Source organism: Argentina silus (genome assembly GCF_951799395.1).
Source record: "Argentina silus genome assembly, chromosome: 11".
In the NCBI taxonomy this organism is placed as follows: domain Eukaryota; kingdom Metazoa; phylum Chordata; class Actinopteri; order Argentiniformes; family Argentinidae; genus Argentina; species Argentina silus.
The window spans coordinates 3,042,001-3,063,580 of NC_139665.1; positions in this window are offsets into that span (position 1 = coordinate 3,042,001).

Here is a 21,580-nt window from a genome sequence, read left to right on the forward strand (position 1 = left end):
GAAATAATTACAATAATGGAGGGTGACTTGGCTATGAATGTGCAAGGCACTCTGGTCGGCTTTAAATTGGGTAGTGGGTGAATCATGGCCCACTGTCACTGTCTTTCATCCCTTTTCCAGATGTGCCTTGGCAGAAGACGAAAAGCATTAATTACCCAGTAAATATTAGTTTGGAGCTCTGCCTCAATCTTCTGCCTGCCAAACAGCATGCTCTACATGCATGAATTAAGATAGGATTAGGCTGGGATTGCAATACAACCTTCCTGGGAAGCATTACATATTTTAATCAGATGGTTACTAGTCAGACTCGGTGGAATAGAATGACATTGAGAAGACTTGGAATCAAAAAATACAATACTTATAAAAGGTGTTTTTCAGCCTGTCAATTGTTTTCGCATTTTGGGAAATGTGACCACATTCAAATTCATAGATAGAGCTCTGGATGAAGGACATTTAATTGATAGTTCTAAACACTTAAAGAATATACACTGAGCTATACATTATTCATATTTTAAAGCTATATATTATTTGGTGATTATTCGTGTGCATTTAAAGGTCTAGGTTTAGCTCTTTGCTGCCCATGTGACGGCAATGAAAATTTAAGACATCAATATGCTTAGTTTTAATAGCAGCAAATATGGTCAAATCCTTATAAAAAGATATGCAAATGCCAGTGCTTGACCTCGACACCAGATTTTAGAAAGCACTTTTAGGAACCGAAACCGAAGGTTCTTAATCATGCGATTCCATTCCCTGATCGCAAATGATTTTTCATAGCAAATTAGCACTATTTCAAAGCTCACACACTGGACCTTTAAAGTATATAACACAAAATGCATCACGACCTGAAACAAGACTTCAATCCCAAAGTCATTTTAGCCACATTGTGTTTATTTGGAATGTTCCTTTTTTTTTTTTTTTTTTTGTTAACTACATTCGTGAGGAAAACTGGGCCCACAAAGTACATCTTACCTTAGTCCATATTTTTATACTCCTCACAGATGTATCTCATTTCTGAATCTAAATTTGACTCATCTCCCTCTTTGTGAAGGGCAAAGCTTAGTTCACTTGATAGACACTAACCATTTCAGAAGTCTCACACCCTGAGGGCAGGCTTTCTCATAGGGGCCACTCGATATCCTACCGTTGTGCTAGTGTGCTCTCCTTTTTTTTTACCAACTCCATCCCCCTCACATTACGGAAAACTGTACCACACAGCAGTTTGCAAGGGCCACTTATCTGCATGGTTGTTGTGTATTTTATGGTGTATGTTCTGGACAATATACAGCACACAGTCAGCTGACATTTGTTCTCTGTTCATGTGGTGGCACATATGGCTCAGTGCCGGAAGTAGTATATGGGCCAGACCTGGTCTGAATGTGGGGGGCCAGCCCTTGATGAGAGTTGGCAATTTGTTATGGGCCCTGATATGTTCCTGTAGTTATTGGGCCATGTTTGGTCTGAGTGTTGTTGACAAGTACTCGGTGAGAGTTGGCATTTTGTTCATGGGTCAGCTCTCAGATGTGATATCTGGCCCTGATACCTCCCTGGCATTACTGGGCCACTTCTGGTCTAAATCTAGGGGACCAGTCCTGGGTGACAATTGAAACTTTGCTCATGGGCCAGCTCTGGTAGGAGGAATGTGGCCCTGATACATAACTATTAAGTTCTATCAGAAAGTATTGCTTGTATAATGTCTTCTCCTTTTTTATTAAATTTTTTAATCCCTACCACCTTCTCCCCTGATTGGAGGACAAAAAAAACTCCTACTTACAGCTATTTATTGTACTTGGCAAGATACATGTAATATAAAAAAAATGCTTGTAATGGACTTAATATAATATAAGTATATTGGTTAATTAATTAATTATTAATTATATTTTTATTTCCAACCTTTAGATGCCCACAGATGAACTTGAATCTTGAAAATAAGGCATTCGTCTGAGTTTCAGTAGTCTACTGTCACACTGTAGAAATGAGGCATTGAGTGTAGGTTGAGTATAGACTTCTGTATGATGCGAAACGAGTTTGGCACCCCAGGCCTAACTCATAAGCGCACTGCTTACACAATAGACAAAACATATATATTGGAACAATTACTGTGAGGTTAAAGTAGAGATTATCAGCTTTTATTTGATGGTATTGATGTACGTTTTGGTTTCACCATTAAGAAATTACAACATTTTTTATGCATAGTGCCCCTATTTTAGAGTACCCAAAAGTAATCGGACAATTGGCTTGACAGGTGGTTCTTGTTAGTCAGGTGTGTTCCATCACATCATTTGTGCAAGTATAAGAGAGTTGTCAATGTCTAGGACTGATTATAGGTTTTGCATTTGTCTTTGGAGTCTGCTATTGTTGTCTGTCAACATGAGGACCAAAGAGGTGTCAATGAAAATCACGGAAGCCATTATTAACCCATAGGCTTGCCAAAATCAATAGTTTGGAACATCATTAAAAAGAAGAAAAAAGCACCGGTGAGCTCAGCAATCAAAAACGGTCTGATAGACTTCTACAGTAGATAACCGAAGAATGCTCACCATAATTAAGAAAACCCCCAAAACAACTGTCCCACAGATCAGAAGCACTCTCCAGGAGGTAGGATTGAATGTGTCAGAGACAACCATCCAGAGAATACTTCACCAGCCAAACTACAGACACTTCACTGCAAGGTATGAACCACTAGTTATCCTAAAAAAGTAGAGGTCTGAAAAAGGATCTAATAAGATGAATATTATCATCACCAAAATTATTGCAAGAAGAAAGTTTGGAGAAAAAAGGATATGCCCACGATTTACAACATACCATCTCATCTATGAAACATTGTGCAGGGGGTGTTAGAGAAGATACCCAGCATCTGGTGGGTCAATGGGTCACTGACTTCAGGCAGTTATTGCATGCAAAGTGTGTGTAATTGATTCCTATGCAAATCAGACCCAAAGTTCATGGAATTTTGGAATTAATATCTATTATGCTTACATTAAGATGGACTCAATTCAACTTACTGAGTGATTTGTTGATGACATTTGTGCATTTTAGCTAATTTTAAGAGTGTCATAGCAAAGGCTCTGAATACTTATGTATATGAGGTATTTCTGTATTTCAATTTTAATAAATTTCCAGAAATGTCTAAAAACCTGTTTTCACTTTGTCATTATGGGGTATTGTGTGTGGATTGATGACAAATTATTTTAATTTAATCCATTTTAAATTGAGTCTATAACACAACAAATTGTGGAAAAAGTGAAGGGGTCTGAATACTTTCTGAAGGCACAATATCTTTGCTCTTAACACTACATCCAATGTCTTCTAATTTCACAAATTGCATAGCCTACTTTGCGCACTGTTGACGTTTCCCCCCTTTATCTGTCTTGTTTTGAAATGTCTGGTCAATAATAATGGAATTACTCTCAGAATGTCAGAATTCTTAAAATGATAATGAATTTGACCGTAAAGGCACTTCTAATGCTAGAAATGTAAACAGAAATAATGTCGTCTCACTGGGTTCAGAGATAAAATTGGGACATCACACACCACCTGTTTTTTGGCTTGTAAAAGGTAAAACTAATCCAATGTGAATCGACATCTGTGTTTTGTGGGAAATGACTGATTTGAATATGAATACTTTTTTGCAAGTGTGATGTGCAGGGTGAGAGCAAGAAAAACATAGTCCTGCAAATACATTTCATGTCTGACATAATGTTTTTCAAACCAGAGATACACTAGTAAGGTTGCACCGCCTTTGCGTACAGTGTCATCGGTGTGATCAGAGCACTTGATTAGAAAGTCTATTTATGATTGACACAACAATCAGCGTTTGCGCTGACCACACTGTTTTTTCACTGAAATATCTTGCCTTTTGTTGTCTTTACAACTGTGCAAGCAGTTTAATTTGGTTATGTAGACATTCACAGAAGTAGCAACAGCATGACACAGTTCTGTGCCAATGTAAGGTAGGACGCAGGAGCAGAGATGAGGCAAAACAAGGGAATGATGGTGTGGGTCAAAATAGGCCACTTTGCTAGGGATTATTCACATGGTATGGTACATGGAAACACTTAAGTAAATAATAGAAAATAATTAAGTCTAGGACTAACACAGGAACACTTGAGAAAATAATCAAAGTCATAAACTAGGGATCCGCTACGGAGAGTAGAGCTCACGGGAAATAATTGAAGCTACTGCAAAGATACAACATGAACACACCTCTCTTATGGACTTATGGTCTTAATGAGTTGGGATCTGAAACAGCTGTGTGTTAATTAGTCTCTTGGGTGGTCTCTGCTGCCCTCCGGTTAAACAGAACCATGACAAGTTCTCATCCAAATCGGAAAATGTAGGCTAAGGCTACGTTATTCCTAACTCTGGGGAAAGAGTGATCTTACAAGCGGTGTAATTGAGACTACTCTCACCTGGCAGAAAAAAGAATAGAAATTAACTTATAGAAATTACAATTTACAATGTATCACATTACGGGTGAGCTCACTAGTGATGGAAATAATTGACTAAAACACTTTCCAAAAGTTGATAGTGGCTATTGACTTGTTTGTGCGCACAAGATGTTTGTTTTTCCACATCCAACCAAAGATGAAACGAGATGACAAGATGGGTCACTCCCGTCATTCACTTTTCAAGTCTTCCGGAAAGTTTTGCTATGACTTTCCCAACATACACTGTACGAGTGAACCATCTACTCACCTAATTTCGGTAAGACCTCTTTGGACTGACAGACGTTGGCGTGACAACCAGACGGCATTGAATGATGAAAATGAAAACAAATATGGATGCGCACAAAGACAATGATTAGCATCATTAGCTTATTAGGATCAGTACAACCTTCAAAACAGTATTCTACACACGTCATATGTGTCCATTACAATGTATGCACAAATTGGAATACATGATTCATCACCTGTATTTGAAAACGTGAATAACACCTACACATAAATAAATTATCACCACACAAACCTCTGTCAGAGATGTGTTATTGATACAACTGGCAAATGCTTGTCTCTTGGGTTGAATACATTTGCCGGATATCCAATGGGCCGTTTACCGTCCTGTATCCTAACCCAGATAGGTTGTATTGCAATGCCCTCATAAACAACACCGCCTATTAGGCTCCCAATCCATATTAATGATTACTGACTGTTGACGTTATTGCCAGATAAATGCAACCATGTATTAACCCTGGGTGTCCATTTCATAAACACCAAACCTCTATTATCTTAAGTGGTGTCAATGAGGTAACCTTTGGTGTCCTGTGCAGTACTACACCAAGCCTGCTTGATTTAGCAATATTTTCACACATCAAATGTCCATCAGACGTGACTCACTATGACGATAAACAAAAAGCAATGGAGTTGACTGACTCACTATTGATGCCTAAATCCACATAATTTATAATTATGCCTTGTCTGGTTACCTGCTGTTGTGTACTGTTCATGAAGGACTTATTATCTAAGTGTGTCTGCACCCCAAGGTAAGAACCAAAGAAACACACTGGTGCTCCTACAACTATAATATTGTGTTCTATCCCAAAAAAATATATATTGATGGCTGTGATAGCAAGCTAGGTTATTTCACAAACCTACAGTACTGTATGTACAAAACCATCAGTACAGACAGGAAGCATTCTTAGCTGGACTTATATTTTCCATTTAATCATAAAGTACAATAAAGTTAAAAAAAAGAAAAAGAAAAAAAAAAGCATGATAAATGTCATATTGATGTGGTGATTGTGATGTAACACAAACATTACAGGTAGATTGTGAATGTGATATACAGTACATATCTTAATATGATCCACTGCAATAATCATGGAGGGGGAGGGAAAATATGATGTCAAAAAAATAGAAGAAGTATGTTAAAAAGTGACAGACAGATCAAAAGAAGAATCAGCTCTGCTGATCTCCATTTGACTTAAATATTCGGTTTAATCTTCTCTAACTTCCTGCTACCAGTGCTATGATTTGACTCATTGGAGATTATGCCCATGGAATTTTAGCTTTCATCAATAGTTTTATTCATTTGCATGTATACAATCGATTACCCAAAAGCCCCTCAAAATAATGTTGAGTGCCTTGATCATGTGCTTAATAGCTTTCAATGCCCTTTGGAAATAAACCATGGAAATGCCTTTGCCCATTTATAAGTAGGCTGTGGTTTAGTGGGGGCTATGTCTGTGTAAATGGTGGCAAAGCAGTGCGTGGGCCTCAGTCAAATGGAGCTAGACATTATTTTTCCATCATTGATTTGTCTCGAGGTAAGGGGACCTTGTAAGGTAAACATGCATCATGTTGAGTGAGCAGCCAGAAACACATTGACTGGGTTTGCTTACGGAAACTAACATGTTGCCCTTTATGTCATCTTACCCTGAACCTTGTGTTTAAACAATCTCCGGGGTTTAAACTAAAATTCAGAATAAAAAGAATCCCTAAACACACATCCCCCACGCAAACGATGTGACGTGATCACTTGGTGTGATTGCTTTGCTTCTACCTCTTCTCATTTCTCTCAAACGGGTGACATCAAAATTAGAGGAGTGAAAGAAAATCTGGTTGGTGGTTCTCACTGGAGATGCCATCGGGTCAAGCAGTTGTTGTCTCCAGTTAGCTTTTAGGACTTCCTTGATGTAGGAGGGCACAGCCTCTTCTCTAATTAGGTGTCAAGGGGATTCTCAGTATTGTCTAACATACAGCAAACACATCTCGCTTTAATTGGTTGTACGGGGCGTCCTGCCCAATGATGTAGAATCTCCTAATAGGGATTCGTCAGTCCTACTGGAAAGCAAAAGAGTTTGTCTGCCCTACTGTCTCGGTCCGGCCGTGATTTACTTCAGTGAGTCAGTCAGCTTCTGTTGTTATGTAAACCGGTGTTCTACAAAATGTAAGGAATTTTTTCTAAAAATTAAGAAAAGTGTAACAGATTGAATTATTGCTTGTGCATACACAGTGTTAAAACACAGTGCTCCAACACCCACATGCACGCGCATGTGCGCGCACACACACACACGCACGCACACACACACACACACACACACACACTTTGTCACTTGCAAATTGTTCTGAAGCCTTTAACATGAACTTGAACGGTAGGGAAGAATAGATGCACTCACCTCACCCCTATTGATCATTACAACCTGGCCAACATACTCAATCTATTTTTGCACAAGAACTTTTGTACTTTCATACCGACCCAGATATGTCTAAACATATCTTCCAGTAATCTGTTACACATCAATCTACCTGTTTCAAGCCTACTCTTGACCTACAGGGGCATCATCTGTCAAACAGCAATCACAATGTTGTATCGATACAGTAAATAAAGACAAGAGGAATTGATTCACCATGGAAAGGTTCCCATGCACCAGGGGGATTACACTGGGAAAGGTTCCCATGCACCAGGGGAATTACACTGGGGAAGGTTCCCATGCACCAGGGGAATTACACTGGGGAAGTTGTGTGAAATTGTAACACGGTGGAGTGGTGTGGACCCAAGTGCAGCAATAACGCATGAGACAAGGTTTGCAATAATCCAAAACATAGTACTTTACGTACTTTACTCAGGAAACTCAGGTAATACAGATACATACAACAGTGAAGGCCCAGGACTGAACACAAAGTAACAATTGAGCGAGGCTTATATTCTGGTCAGATAACTAGACCAGGTGTAGACAGGTATAGCCAATTAACTAAATAAGGTGAATTAATGCAAACAATGAGGAGTCTCTGGCGGCCACTGGTGGCCAATGCAGGAAGCAGCAGGAGTGAGGAGGATTCCTAACAAAACTGACTTACATTGATTAACTGGTTGCACACTGTATATATTAGGAATTCTGCACGTTTTGATAACTGCTTCCAATGTAGAGCCTTATAGGTTGGCAGTTACAATAAGAAGGATTGGCAGAGAAATGTGGCTATGTACTGGTATTTACAAAGCATATTGTAATATTAATAGTCCGACTCCGTTTAATTAATCTGACTCAATTTAATGTAATTAAGACTGTGCAACGAATTGTTGGGTTTGGGTTGACTAGAGCAAGAATGGTCAAGCGAGAGTAAATCAAATGAGGCTATTACAAGACAAACACAACATACATATGTTACATTCTACCCTGATGGTGAGCAAGAGGAAGAGCAGAGGAAGGGCAGAGAGAGAGACAGAGAGAGAGAGACAGAGAGAGAGACAGAGAGAGAGTGAGAGAGAGAGAGAGAGAGAGAGACAGAGAGAGACAGAGAGAGAGAGACAGAGAGAGACAGACAGAGAGAGAGAGAGAGAGAGTGAGAGAGAGAGAGAGAGAGAGAGAGAGAGAGAGAGAGTGAGAGAGAGAGAGAGAGAGTGAGAGATCAGACCACATGGCTTGAATACTCAGACAGAGCTGGACCACACCAGCCAGTCAAAGAGAATGACATGTTCCTGTTTTATACCTGTCTTTCAACCATTAGTATTCACATGAAGAGTTGTTGTAAGAATTGACTAATCAGACATTATCTCATAAGTTACAGTTAAATGACCCTCAGTATTCAAACTTATGTTTATAAACGCAAAATCTGAACACTGACACATGGGCTAGCACTGTTTTCTGAGCTGCCTTCCAGGGAAATCCTGTATAGGCGCTGACAGCTGAAGAAGACACAATTAAGGTCACTTACAAATGTATCTGTTACTATTTTAGAAATGTGTTTTTTTCCTCTTCTTGCCTGAAAAAAATCCTATTAAATATTTAATGTTTTGCTAGCGTAACGTGTGAACCTCCTCAAATGGTCTGCTAGGTGGTGAGTGGGCGCAAATCTCTTCAGCATTTGACAGAAATGGGAGGACTTAGAGATTGATGTGGTGAAACCTTCACTAACGTGCAAACAACCAATTCACACACAAATACTGACACTCAAACAACAAAAATATGTAACCAACACAAAACTCTGCTACAATTTGCTTTTTCATATTTGATTGAGGATTTATGTTTCATTTATTATGGTACTAACTTAATTACGCCTCAGCTGAATGCATTAGAAGCTGTTCAAGAATTACACTACAAAAAAAAAACATTAAAAATAAATTTGCATCAATCCATCAGCCCTTTAAACCCTTCGGCTCATCTTAACAACATCTTCAATGTCTTAATTAACATTTTAGAGGCATCTGGACAGTTAATAGTATGCTGTAGTATATAACCAACTATTTATTATTATGATACAGCAGGATATTAGTCTTGACATTTGAAGCATCTAAATAAAAATATACTTTTGATATGGATCATACTGCCTGAACTCACTGTGTCTCTTTCTCCCAGTAATGTCTTTCTCTGATGGCTATTCCCTTGATAGAACATTGATATACAATTTATTGAAATGGTGAGACAAAAGCTGTGCTGTGCAAAGAATCATTTTGAACGAATGTGCGTCACTACCTGACACCACATAACCAGTCAATGTCATTAGCGGGAACTTACTCCCCACTGCAAAATTGCCTTCCGCCATGCAAAATTAATGAAGCACATTTGTTCTTTGACACACAGCACCAAACTCAAATGTAATCTCTCCCAAACTGTGTTGTCCAATGTGTCTCTGCCGCTGCAAAGGACACATAATGAACTCTGAGACTGGGGCTGTCATTACTCTTCAAAGAGGTTCAGTTCACTTTGGAAACCTGTAAAACACTTCTAAAAGGTTGTTTAGAGACCAAAGCGGCTTTCACATCTGGTTAATCTGAACTTTGTTTTTCAAACCATTTTGCATTTATTATCCCCTTGGTTTGATTGGTTTTTGATTTGCTTTTTTTTTTTTTTTTTTGCTTTTTTACTTTTTCTAAATGTTGTTTGCATTAATAGGCTGGTCTTGGTCCTGTTCCAAACGAACCATCGAAACGAGGTGAGAACACAGCCCAGTCCGTACACAGGAAACTGACTGAAGGTGCAGGCAGACAGCTGCTGCTGATCGGCCATTTATGAGACAGGCAGATAGCTGCTGCTGATCGGCCATTTATGGTGTATATTTCATGAGATTAGGCCTACATTTTCTCCCTGTCACCATAATCGCTCAATCAGTAAGAGAATTGCTTCAATGACAGGCTTCAAAGTCCCTTCAAGCAAAAACGTTGGAATGACAAAAGTACATTTCTTGTACAACTCTCTACTGAGCACATAATCAGCGTGTGACTATTATCAGCTTCTTCATGTACAGTCGGTCACTGTTTAAAATAGGCATGTTATCATCACACAGTTGTCTACATCAACGCGGCTGCTGCAGCAGATAGTTGCTGTGAAGACGTGTGAAGTGTTGAAAAGACCCGTCCTTCTGTGGTAGAAGTTACTGACAGGGCTGACATTTGTGTTCCTTCCTTGTGACAACGTAATCACAAACATAAACATGAAAGAGAGAGAGAATAGTTTGTGATTGCAGAGCCTTGCTTAATCTGCTTGATAGATAGATTAACACCTTGCAGGAATAACCAAATATCTCCTATATTTGGCCAAACAGGTTTTATTAACTTATCAGGTCATGAATTACAGGGAGATGAAGAGTGGACATTGTTTAAATATCACGTTATCTTAATGGAGACCAACTTGTGTTTTTCAAATATCCTTATCTACTCTCATGCTGTTTGTTGTAGGATTACAGAATCAAGTTAGGAATATTCATGTGAAATAGATTTAACAATTTGGTGATTCAGTGGGATCACGACTGGATAGAAAAGTAGATAGGCTGGACAGAGAAGCTTTTTTTCTCTCCCATGCCTCTGCTTCATGGCTATGACAGAAATGCCTCTGTAGTGCATTGTGCAACGTTGAATTCCCCCTGCCTCTCTCTGACAAGGTCGCTGCCCATTACAGACCCATTCCATAGAGGGAATTTATGGGGATTTATAGAAATTACGTAGAACGTTAAGAGCTTGCATTGTGGCTTTACATTCCTAGTCTTTGCCATTTTTTTTTAATATAGCCCGCTAAATGTTTTAATTGGTTCCATGTTTTAATGAAAAGTCTAGATTTACATGTACAGGAGCTCTATTCATCTAATACGTCTAAATCTGTCCTCATTTAAATGTCAGGTTATAACCACATTTAAATCTAAAACACTGAAATGTCCACAACTGTCCCCTTCAAATTGATTGTTTGAATTATGCCACAGAGTTCATCTGAATGCCATGCAGTTGTACACAACTAAGCCTATGTATATTAAAGCTACTATTATCCATACAGTAGGCCTACCCTATCAACTCCAGGGATTTATCATCTATATAATGTTTGAGTCGCCTTTTCTTTGTAGTTTGTAAACATCAAGATGAAATTAAATGCTTTCGTAATCATTGGGCTTTGTGGCACAATTATATTATTTATTATTATAATCCATGAATTAAACAGGACACAATGTGGCCTATTACTTCACTTACATTTCATGCAATAGGTTATACAATCATAATCCATAAAAAAACAGGGCAAAATTGGGTCTATTGGAAACGCAGTTCTATGCAATACATTTTACATTACATTCTGTTCCATGTGCATGTTGGCCACCTAACTGTCTCCATGGGATGGGGATTGTTATTTGACTTTGTGGAGGGAGGCTGTGTTTCTGCTGTAGAGCTTTGATTCACCACGAATCCGATGGAACTCCACCAGGGGTTGGGTCTTGCTTGAATTTCTAAGCATGAATACGGACAGAAACAATCAGTGCATCAACAGAAAGCAGAAAGGTTCCAATCCCGAAAACCAAACATAATTGCAGACACTCTCTCTCCCCTCTGCAATACATACAGCCTAACAGCCTTATTTTAGAAATGTCCCCCTGTATCGATGGTCGCCTGCAAAGTCCGGTAGCCACGCGCTCGAGACGCAGCAATAAACCACAACTTGTGAAGTTCACCAGCAGTTACTGTTTAAAAGGGCAGGATCAAGAATGGAGAGAAATATAATAGGAGGAGAAATTAAAACATTTACTCCATGATGAATTTACTCCATCTGTGTCAGTCTTGCTGTTAAACTATAGGTCAGCCGCCAGTCGCCTAATTACGTGAAGTTTGCTGAGCACATCGTTTTGGAAAATCCATCGGTTTCATAGCCTAGTCTTGCAAATAACGTTGGTAAAGGAGACAAATGCGATTGTTGCGAGAATAACACCTCTGCTTAGTATGAGAATAAATTACTTACTGTGATTATAATCACAGGAGAAATGATATAATTTTGGTTAATTTATTTCAATTTAACTTTGCGCTTGTCTATGGGACACTACGCCCATGGTGGCAGGGTACCCTTTCTCAATAATAACCCCGAAAACAGCAAGGTTCCAATCCCGAAAAAACCAAAGACTATAATTGCAGACACTCTTGCTCCCCTCTGCGATACATGTCATGTTAATTTAGAAATTACTATCAGTAGTAGCCTATCTTGCAAATTACATTGGTAAAGGAAACAAATGCAATATGTGCTGTGAGAATAAATCACATTATCACATTATGTACATATCATTTTGTTATATTATATATATTTCACACAGTAAGCAAGATCTTCTTTCATGAACACAATATTAACGACTTCAATGCATGTCATTGCGGTGCAGTAGGCCTATCCATTAGAATTGCTCAAAGATGACCTCTGGTGGTTGTTTTACCGAAGTATAATACCCCCAAGAAAAGGGCAAATAGACTCACTACCACGGTTGCAGTAACTGTGCTCTGTTGTTGTTGACAAATTAATCTTTTAAACACTGACCTTGCTTATATTGTGCTGTTACATTCAGTTGGTTGGAACGTTATGGTGAATGGTTGATTCAGGATTTACTCAGCAATTGTTGTTCATTGAACAACACAAGGTGTGCATGGACACAACCCCTGTGCGCAATTTCAGTTTGTTTGACCATGGCCATTTGGCCATGTAATACCCAACCGAAGCAAATAATAATAAAAAAAAATGTTCATCTCTGATTCAGACTTCAGCAAACAAACAGGTTGCCACCAAATGTACAGAAGTGTAGGTATTTCATTTTTCCATTATCTTTTGGTAAAACGTGACAAAACATATTAACACATGATGTGTAATATACCACAATATATTGGCATTACTGCAGACATGTGAGGTTTTATTTAATTAAGAGATTTTTATTTTAATTAAGAGGTGATTATGTTGGAGGGAAACGCTCATTGTACCATTTTGCTATGTGTTATTACAGAATAGGGCTCTCTTCTTCAACTATTGCAACCTCATGCTTCACTTTGATCTTAACTGGTCTATCTGATAGCTCATGAGTGGTCTTGCTCTGTGTTTTTACTGATGATATATTGATTCAAAAGTAATTTTCTAAAATGCATCTGTTTGTCAGAATGCCATTCATGTTGATGTGTTAATGAAAAGAGATTTCATTCCTAAACAAGGGGACATTGATTTATGACGGGATCTGGTTTTAATGGCTCCTCTCTTACTTTCTGTACTGTTGTCCCTCAAGGTTAACTTGTGTTATTCTTTTCTGCCTCTTGCCCTCTGATGGAAGGCACAGCTGGAAAAAAAAGGGGCTTGCTGTTGCTTAGCAACAGATAGCGAGAAAATAAAATAATGTATGGAGTATGCTTGTAACTACTTCATCAAGGTAACTGGCCCACCATGAAAGGGATTTAAACAGACGGAGCTGAATATTTCAAAACCCCTGATCTAATTAAAGGTGTCAGTATTGCCTATAATTCATTTGCCATAGTTTTGGAAGCTGTGAGGAACTGGTACAAGTGAATGAGAGTTTTAGCAGAGGTTTTGCCCTCTGAGGAAAGCTGCATAAGACATCCTGAGCTTGTTAGAAACAAATCAGTAAGGGAGTTTTTATTCTGCAAACAATATTACTTTAAAGAGCAGATAGATTATTGTCCCTTCTGTATACAAGATCAATATTATAGTCCTTTCATGGTGGCTGTAAGTACCGTAAGATGTTTGCCAGATACAGAATTATAGAGAAATTAACAAAGTAGTATTCCCCTCAGATCGATCAGGCTGATCGGATATTAGATCAACAGAAATGTTTTACATTTCTATCATTAGAAGCATCAAGAATACAAGAAAGTAAAGGGGAAAAACGTGAGTAGGCAATTTGTGAAATTAGAAGACATCTGGTGGAGTCTCTTAGGCCGATTTCATAAAATATGGAGAAAAAAACAACAATTTCCTATTGAAAATCACGCCAACATGATGATGACACCATTGAACGTTATAAAATATAATGATAACAAACGTCTAATCAAAGTGGCTTATATTCCTCAATAAAAATGCTTCATCTATTGAAACCTACTCCTGGCAGGGTTGGAACTGGCAGGGTCCTGGCAGGGTTGGAACCCTTTCTGTGGAAATGGTTATACAAAGAACCAAAAAGGATACATGGCATGTACATAAGGATGTACCCTTTTTGGTTCTATGTATAACCATTTCCACAGACGGCAACAAAAAGTGTTCTTCAAATTATGATTCTACACAGATAGCAGAAGGAAGTTATTTTCAAAGCGTATGTCCTCTAATGAACCCAAATAAAAGGTCCTAGACTTTCTGAGGGTAAAATATGCAGTCAATATGTATCATGTGAATGTTATCAATATACGTAGCTCTGCAACAAAAACTAAAACTGAACAAATACAAACAACAGTTCTATGAATTGGATATAAACTCGATTATGTCATCCCATAGCACATTACAGCCTAAACAATTGGAGCTAATACTCTTTCCCCAAAGCAAAGAAAAATTCCAAGAAAGAAAATAGATACAGCATCTTTACTGAATGAAGCAGAATATCCTAAAGTTCAAATGATTGATTGTTGATTTTGGCAAATATCGAGTGAAGATATGTTTTACTTTGTGCAACAATTCAACACAGATTCTGTGTGAGACAAGAAACTAGTGGCTTGTGCCATGAAGTCTCAATTTCTCACCAAGCTTGCCTTTACAGCCTACTAGGAGATAGAACATCACTTTTGCTGGTCTAGACATCGCATTGTTGAGGGGCACTGACAGTCAGGCAGGTGTGGAAACCAATGACTGTGGGTGGAATGGACAAATTGAAGTCTGATGTTCCCCGATTTATTTCAATGATAGTAGGTCACGTTGCTAATCCGCCAAATAAATAACATACTCCTGCTCGCCATCTTGCTTCTGCTCGCCTGCAGAATGTTCTCAGTTTTCTCTCATCGAGAAGAAAGCAAGAAGAAAGCAAGAAGAAAGCGGGAGCTTTGAAACTATCGTCAGCGTCACAGGAACTCAGCCAGCAACAGAGCAGGACAGGCACAGCACATTACTCACATTACTGACATTACTGACATTACTGACATTACTGACATTACTCACATTACTGACATTACTCAGATCATAAGACAATACCCGCTGTACAAGTCTGCTTTTTTTAAGCAAGGCTAAAGCACAAGTAGATAAATGGCTGTAACCCTAATGGGTAGCCGACATCATATTTATTGATCCTATTTATTTTGTTCTTACGTTAAATCATTGCCCTATTAGGCTACCCGTGGTATACTTTATGCCGATTCTGTGCAAATCCTTTTTTCATTGATGAGAAGCTCCGAGTTTGCCTTGCTGTTCTAAATATACCCAGCTATTAGTTTCAATATGGTCACGATATTTCATCATCAGCCAGCAATCGTCAATCCCATCTAGCCTAATCTCATTTAATTTTCGACGTAGCCTAATCATAAAATATAGGAATTAGGTAAAGTAAGGAACTTGATTACTGCATTCGATGTTGACTCAAATTGTAATTATTTGATGAATTAATGAACAGCTGCTTTAACCAAAGCTTATTAGGAAAACTGGTTCTGTCCTCAATGGAGGAGGTGGCCAATAGGAGGATGAGGACCAAACTCCTGGCCATCATGGACAATCCCTCCCATCCCCTACATGTCACTGAGGCAGAGCAGAGAAGCTCCTTCAGCAACAGATTATTACAACCACGTTGCACTAAGGAGCGCTATAGGAGATCCTTTCTGCCTGCCGCAATAAGACTGTACTAACTGTAATAACTCCTCCTCCGGCTGGCTCGATCGGGGGATCAGAGTCAGGCTGGGGGACGTTAAATCATACTGGACTGCTCTTACTGTATATAATGTTTCAGATGTCTATTTTATTTTATTCTATTGCCACTTTATTTTGTTGTTGTTTGTGATGTGAGCTGTAATGCCTTAATTTCCCCTCGGGGATCAATAAAGTATCTATCTATCTATCTATCTATCTATCTATCTATCTATCTAAGTGATAATCCACTTCATATCATCAACCGAAGTAGCATCCTAAAGAAAACATGGCCCAAATATCACAATTTTTTAAGAGATTTACTTACATTTAATTTTTAATTCATTTTAATTTGTTGTTAATATCTTCCATCATGTGGCACGATTGACGAAGATATGAAAGTGTCCCTCAGTTCTCAAGCCTTGTTATGAATAATGTATCATATTTATTAGTATTCTGTTCTGAAACTCTCATGTCTAAAAGCGAATTGCCCAAATGACACAAGTTTTCCAAGTGAAGTGAAAAGAATAATACATGCAGTGGCATACATACTGCACACATAATCTGATTTATTTACTGCCCAGAAACTCCCATATGACACCAGCGCTTTAAAGAGAAATGATTCCATCTTCTGATCTGGGCTATAAAATGATGATGGCCAAGGTATGAATTAGTATATCTGAAAGTAATTGTTGAACGTGAAAGTCACGCTGAAATCAACCTCATTTGGCCAGGAACAACACATACTTTGCCATTGGAATTACCTTGGGGAATTGTCATTTTGAGCAGAACTACAAGTGAGAACTATAGCAGTAATACAAGTTGCCACTAGGTTTTCTGGCGTGCCGATTGATCCCCTGGTGAAAACTAGGCTTATCTTATCTTATTATCTTATCTTATCTTAAACTATGGTTGATGGCTCCAACTCCATCATCTATCAGTGGTTCGTATGGCATGAATGCAAGAAATACAATTCTGCCTTTTTTTACTGTATGTACTTTGATACAGCACAGGGGCGTGGAGTACAGAAATATTTGATACTATTGAATTGATTTAAATATCATTAACCATTACTACTACCATTAATATTAGAGTTACAATATAGAAGTATAAAGTTAGTATTTTGACCTCAACAACATACACTTTCAGGTATAGTGGACAAGCAACTATGTACAACAGTCATGTTTGTTATGTAGACATCATTGGATGAACTCTTTAACCAAGTCTCATTTTGTATTTTAAGAACCCAACATACTGTGAACATCAGTGTAAAATCATGTTATTATTCTGCATTCTCATTTTTCCAGTTGTCATTTGTTCACCTGACAGTAGACTGAATAGTGGACCAATATTGGAAATGTTTGACAAAATTCAGATCCAGGTCAACTTAGTCTTAACCCAGTCCTGTAAAAGAAATACATAATAATAATAATAATAATAATAATAATAATAATAATAATACATAATTATGAGCATTTTACTGGCAGGAGGGTGGCACACCAATCTCAAACCCACCAGCTTTAGCTTCTGTTTATCCATGTCGCCCTGCATGCTGTCTTTCTTTCAAAGCCTAATTAAGAACTCACTGATGCTTCCCTGCCATTCCTTGCTTCGCGTTATGCCATGATCACACACTTGGGCATTCAGCTGGTACACTCTGTGAAATGAGTCAGAACAGAGGAAAATGTTTCACACAGAAACAAGGGCGTGCAAAATAACAGGGAGCTTGTGTATGTGCAGGGGATGGTGGTGGTGGTGGTGGGGGTAGCACATTTGGGTTTGGGTACGAAGGAAGTATGTTTGAAAAAATGATTGTCAGACAACAGTGACTCTCAGTGGGTGTTTGTGTGTAAGTATGTATGTGTGCATGTGTGTGCAGTGTGTGTTTGGTGTATGTGCTAAATTATCTCTAGCAGGGAGAGGGCCCAACAACGTGATGTTGGCTGGACTGCCTCTTTAACACAAACACTCCCTCTTCATTTGTTTATGCCCCGAGTCCACAGCCCACTCATCCCCAGCCCAGCCTCCACCCATACCCCCACCCCCACTCCCAACCCCCTCTGGTAGTTTCACATGTGAAGCGAGCTGCATCACCCTAACCGTCTCTTATTTATGTCAGACCAGAGGCAACTCAGCCAGCCAGCCGTGTTCTTCCCTGCATCTGCTCTACCCCTCCTTATTACCATACTCTATACAGTTATATTTAAGTTAGTTTCTCCCCCTCTCTCCCTCCATCTGGGGACTGAGGACTGCTGTGCTGTGATCAGCTCCCGGGTGTATGAGGCAGGGAGCGCAGAGCCCAGCAAACTCATGCTTCCCTGTTGTTTTGGGCCTGGTGCACTGGGGTTGATTAATGATCTAGAGATGTGCTTTGTTCACAGATGACACCCTGTGATTAATGGAGGTTAATATGACGAGAGAATTAATGAGAATGTTCAAACATCTTACAGGTACACCAACAACCGTGATGAGAAACAACATTGCAAGCTTTTGTTTCCTAGCTTTTGTTTTGGTCACACAATGTTGCATCAACGTTGATGTCATTTGTCAACTAACAGAATATGTGGTACTTTTACAACAAAACGCTGGATGTTAGTATGGTGATCATATATTAAGAGTTTGTACTTACAGGGGGGCAGATCCTGCTGCCTTTGCACAATTTATATCAAAGCTAGTCGATTAATTAGATTTCTGCACAACAGGTACATGTAAGGAAAGGGGAAAGCTTTTTTCCACCCATTGCATCACTCAGTCAGTTTGAAAATAATTGCCTTTCGTTGATGTTGCTGCTGTTCAGCAGACAACGATTAATTGTGAATAATGGACACCTTTTCTAGAATGTTTATGTTTTCCACCAGAAGAACGCCTGTTTCGCACGCGTTGCTCATTGGTTGTTATTTTCTGTATTCTCTCCCTTTTATTCCTGAATCTTTTTTTATCACTGATCCAAGGCCAACGATGCAGACACCCTCACATGTTGTTCAACAAGTAGCAAATCAGCTGTTGCCCAGCATGTGCCTTTCCCTCTGTTGTGCATCTAATCAGTTTGAGTGTTAAATTGAATTTTTGCTTATTTTGTTATTGGAATGTTCCCACCCCCAGCACTATGCAAACATTTTAGCAATGGAAAACTCAAACGGCCATGAGAATACCTTAGCACGTTTCGATGCCTATGCAACATATTTCTCTCCCTACAACTAAGCATTGATTGACCACCGGCCTGGAAATAACGTGACACTTTGTGAGAATTGAAAACATCTCCTAAAAATGTTTGTCACAGTGAAGGGTTTATTGACATTTAAAGGCTATCATCTCCTCCACCATGAAGACCCAATCCTTCAAGCCTGCAGACCAGAGACAGAGGTTGCATACATGTAAAGGAATGATTTGGTTAGTTTGAGACAGAGACAGTACAACGCAGTGAAGGATTGTATCATTGCTTTTAATGAATCAATACAAGCAGGAAAATACTTATTTAAATTCTTATCCAAAGCCATATTTGATCTGACAGCCTTCAACCCATTTTAACCCAAGCTCTCATCTGCATTTCAACGAAAAAGTCAATCAGAGAGAAATCTGTGGCACCTTGTAATAGCGTTGTTGAATTACAGCAAAGACAAGTTTTCTCTAATGTGAAAATTCATCTTAGGCCAGCAGCGAAAGCCTCTCCGGAAATGCCTGCTCTACTTTGCTACACCTCCTCCAATAGACTGGATTCCAGTGGACCCTAGCATAACATTGAATTACATGGGAAAATCTTGCAAGATAATCTTCAAACATTGGAAAAAGTTTAGTAGTGAGTTATGTTTGAAAGGATTTATTGACGTGCATACAGCTTGCTATTACAGTCTCTGTAATCTCTCTGCTCAGAACTGGAACTATTACTCTTATTTTCAGGTAGGTGGTAGCTTCAACATCAACAAAACAGCATGACAGGGGACTGATTACTAAGTGTGGAAAAAAGTTACCGGTCTCCTAATGTAATCAAGGAAGTATATGTGACAACAGATCATTGTGCTACTACAGTACAGTAGGCAGACATCTAGAAAGTCTCCACTGGTTTTATTGAGTTTTATTACTGAGTTTTATTTCAGGTCATTAACCTCGGCAAAACAACCACCAGGAGGCATTGTGTGTTATTCCTTCTCGCGAAAGACTTTCCCCAAGTATTTAAGCAGAGTGGGAATGAGTAAGTGTTAATGTTAGTGTTAAACCAACAGTAAAACTGCCCCGTTGGGCTCTGATGAAGGTATATCTTCTCATGTGAGATCATCCTCCGTTCCCAATTTAGCGATTACAATTCACAATGCATCACATTACGCAAGCTCACGTGAGTTAATTTATCAAAATAATTGACTAAAACACTTAAAACTAAATTCTAGGAATTAAATAATCAGCTGGAGGTTATTGTATGTGTGCGCTGTCAAATAAGTGCTGACAAATGTAAACAATACATATTATGTGTTATTATATTGTTATGTGAAAAGGTCAGTGGCAAAGACAGAGACACAGACGATCAATATATAAACTGGTGCAACGCCGATGTTCCCAACCATTTCTCTATAATACAGAACCTTCTAAAATATTGTGTGTATCTATGATTGAATGTACTTCTTCCCATGCTGCAGACAACGTCTACCCCTGGGGCCAACTAGCGAGCATACAGAACGGTGTTCAGTGAACCAAAGCAGCTAAATGACTTGTTGTTCTGGCAGTGCACATCAACACCAGGTGCATTAACTCCAAACTGGACAGGACAAAACCAAAGCCCCTGCTTGTTACCATCACCTTAAAGGGATGGTTCAGCCTATTTTCATGTTTAGGTGAAAGATCATCTTACCTGAGTTGTCCTTATAGACCAGTAGTGAAGCTTATCCAGTTCTCCGTTCTAACAGGCTAACAGCTAGCAGCTAGCAGCGTGCTCTCCAATAGACGGGATTCCTTAAATTAGCGTCATTTCAATTACACGCCAAAAGTAGTTTTGCAATAAAATGCAATGATCGGTTGTCACCTATACGTACTTGCTGGATTCCATTAGGATACCGGCAACTTTTTGTTCACAGCCAGTTCATCAGTCTGCAGTCGAGTGCCTGCGTTGCGTTGCGAGAGGAGCGCTTGGCTGAGGAAACTGAAACTAAGAGGCTGTGTGAGTCTACGAAGAAGAAATACTTCCAGTTCTGAGCAAATCGATAAGACTGTAATTGTTTGGCTTTCAATCGAATGCACACAAATCCTTTCAAGCGTAAGTCCAACTAAACTCTTTTTGAAGTTTCTCTGAGGAGATTTTGGCATGTCATTTAAACGATGCTAACTTGAGGTCCATCAGAACCCTGCATATTGGAGAGGGCGCTGCTAACACAGTGGAGAACGGATAAGCTTCACGGCCTCTGAGGACAACTCAGGGTAAGAGGATATTTCACCTAAACATGAAAATAGGTTAAAACATCCCTTTAAGTCTGCACCAGGAGAAAGGCTGCTGTAATGTGTGTAAAGTCTCTGTATTGCATAAAAAAACAGGTAAAAGGTCTGATCGGAGAGAAAAAAAAAGAAGATTTATGAGCACTATCATTCATGACCCCAGTGAGTGGTGAC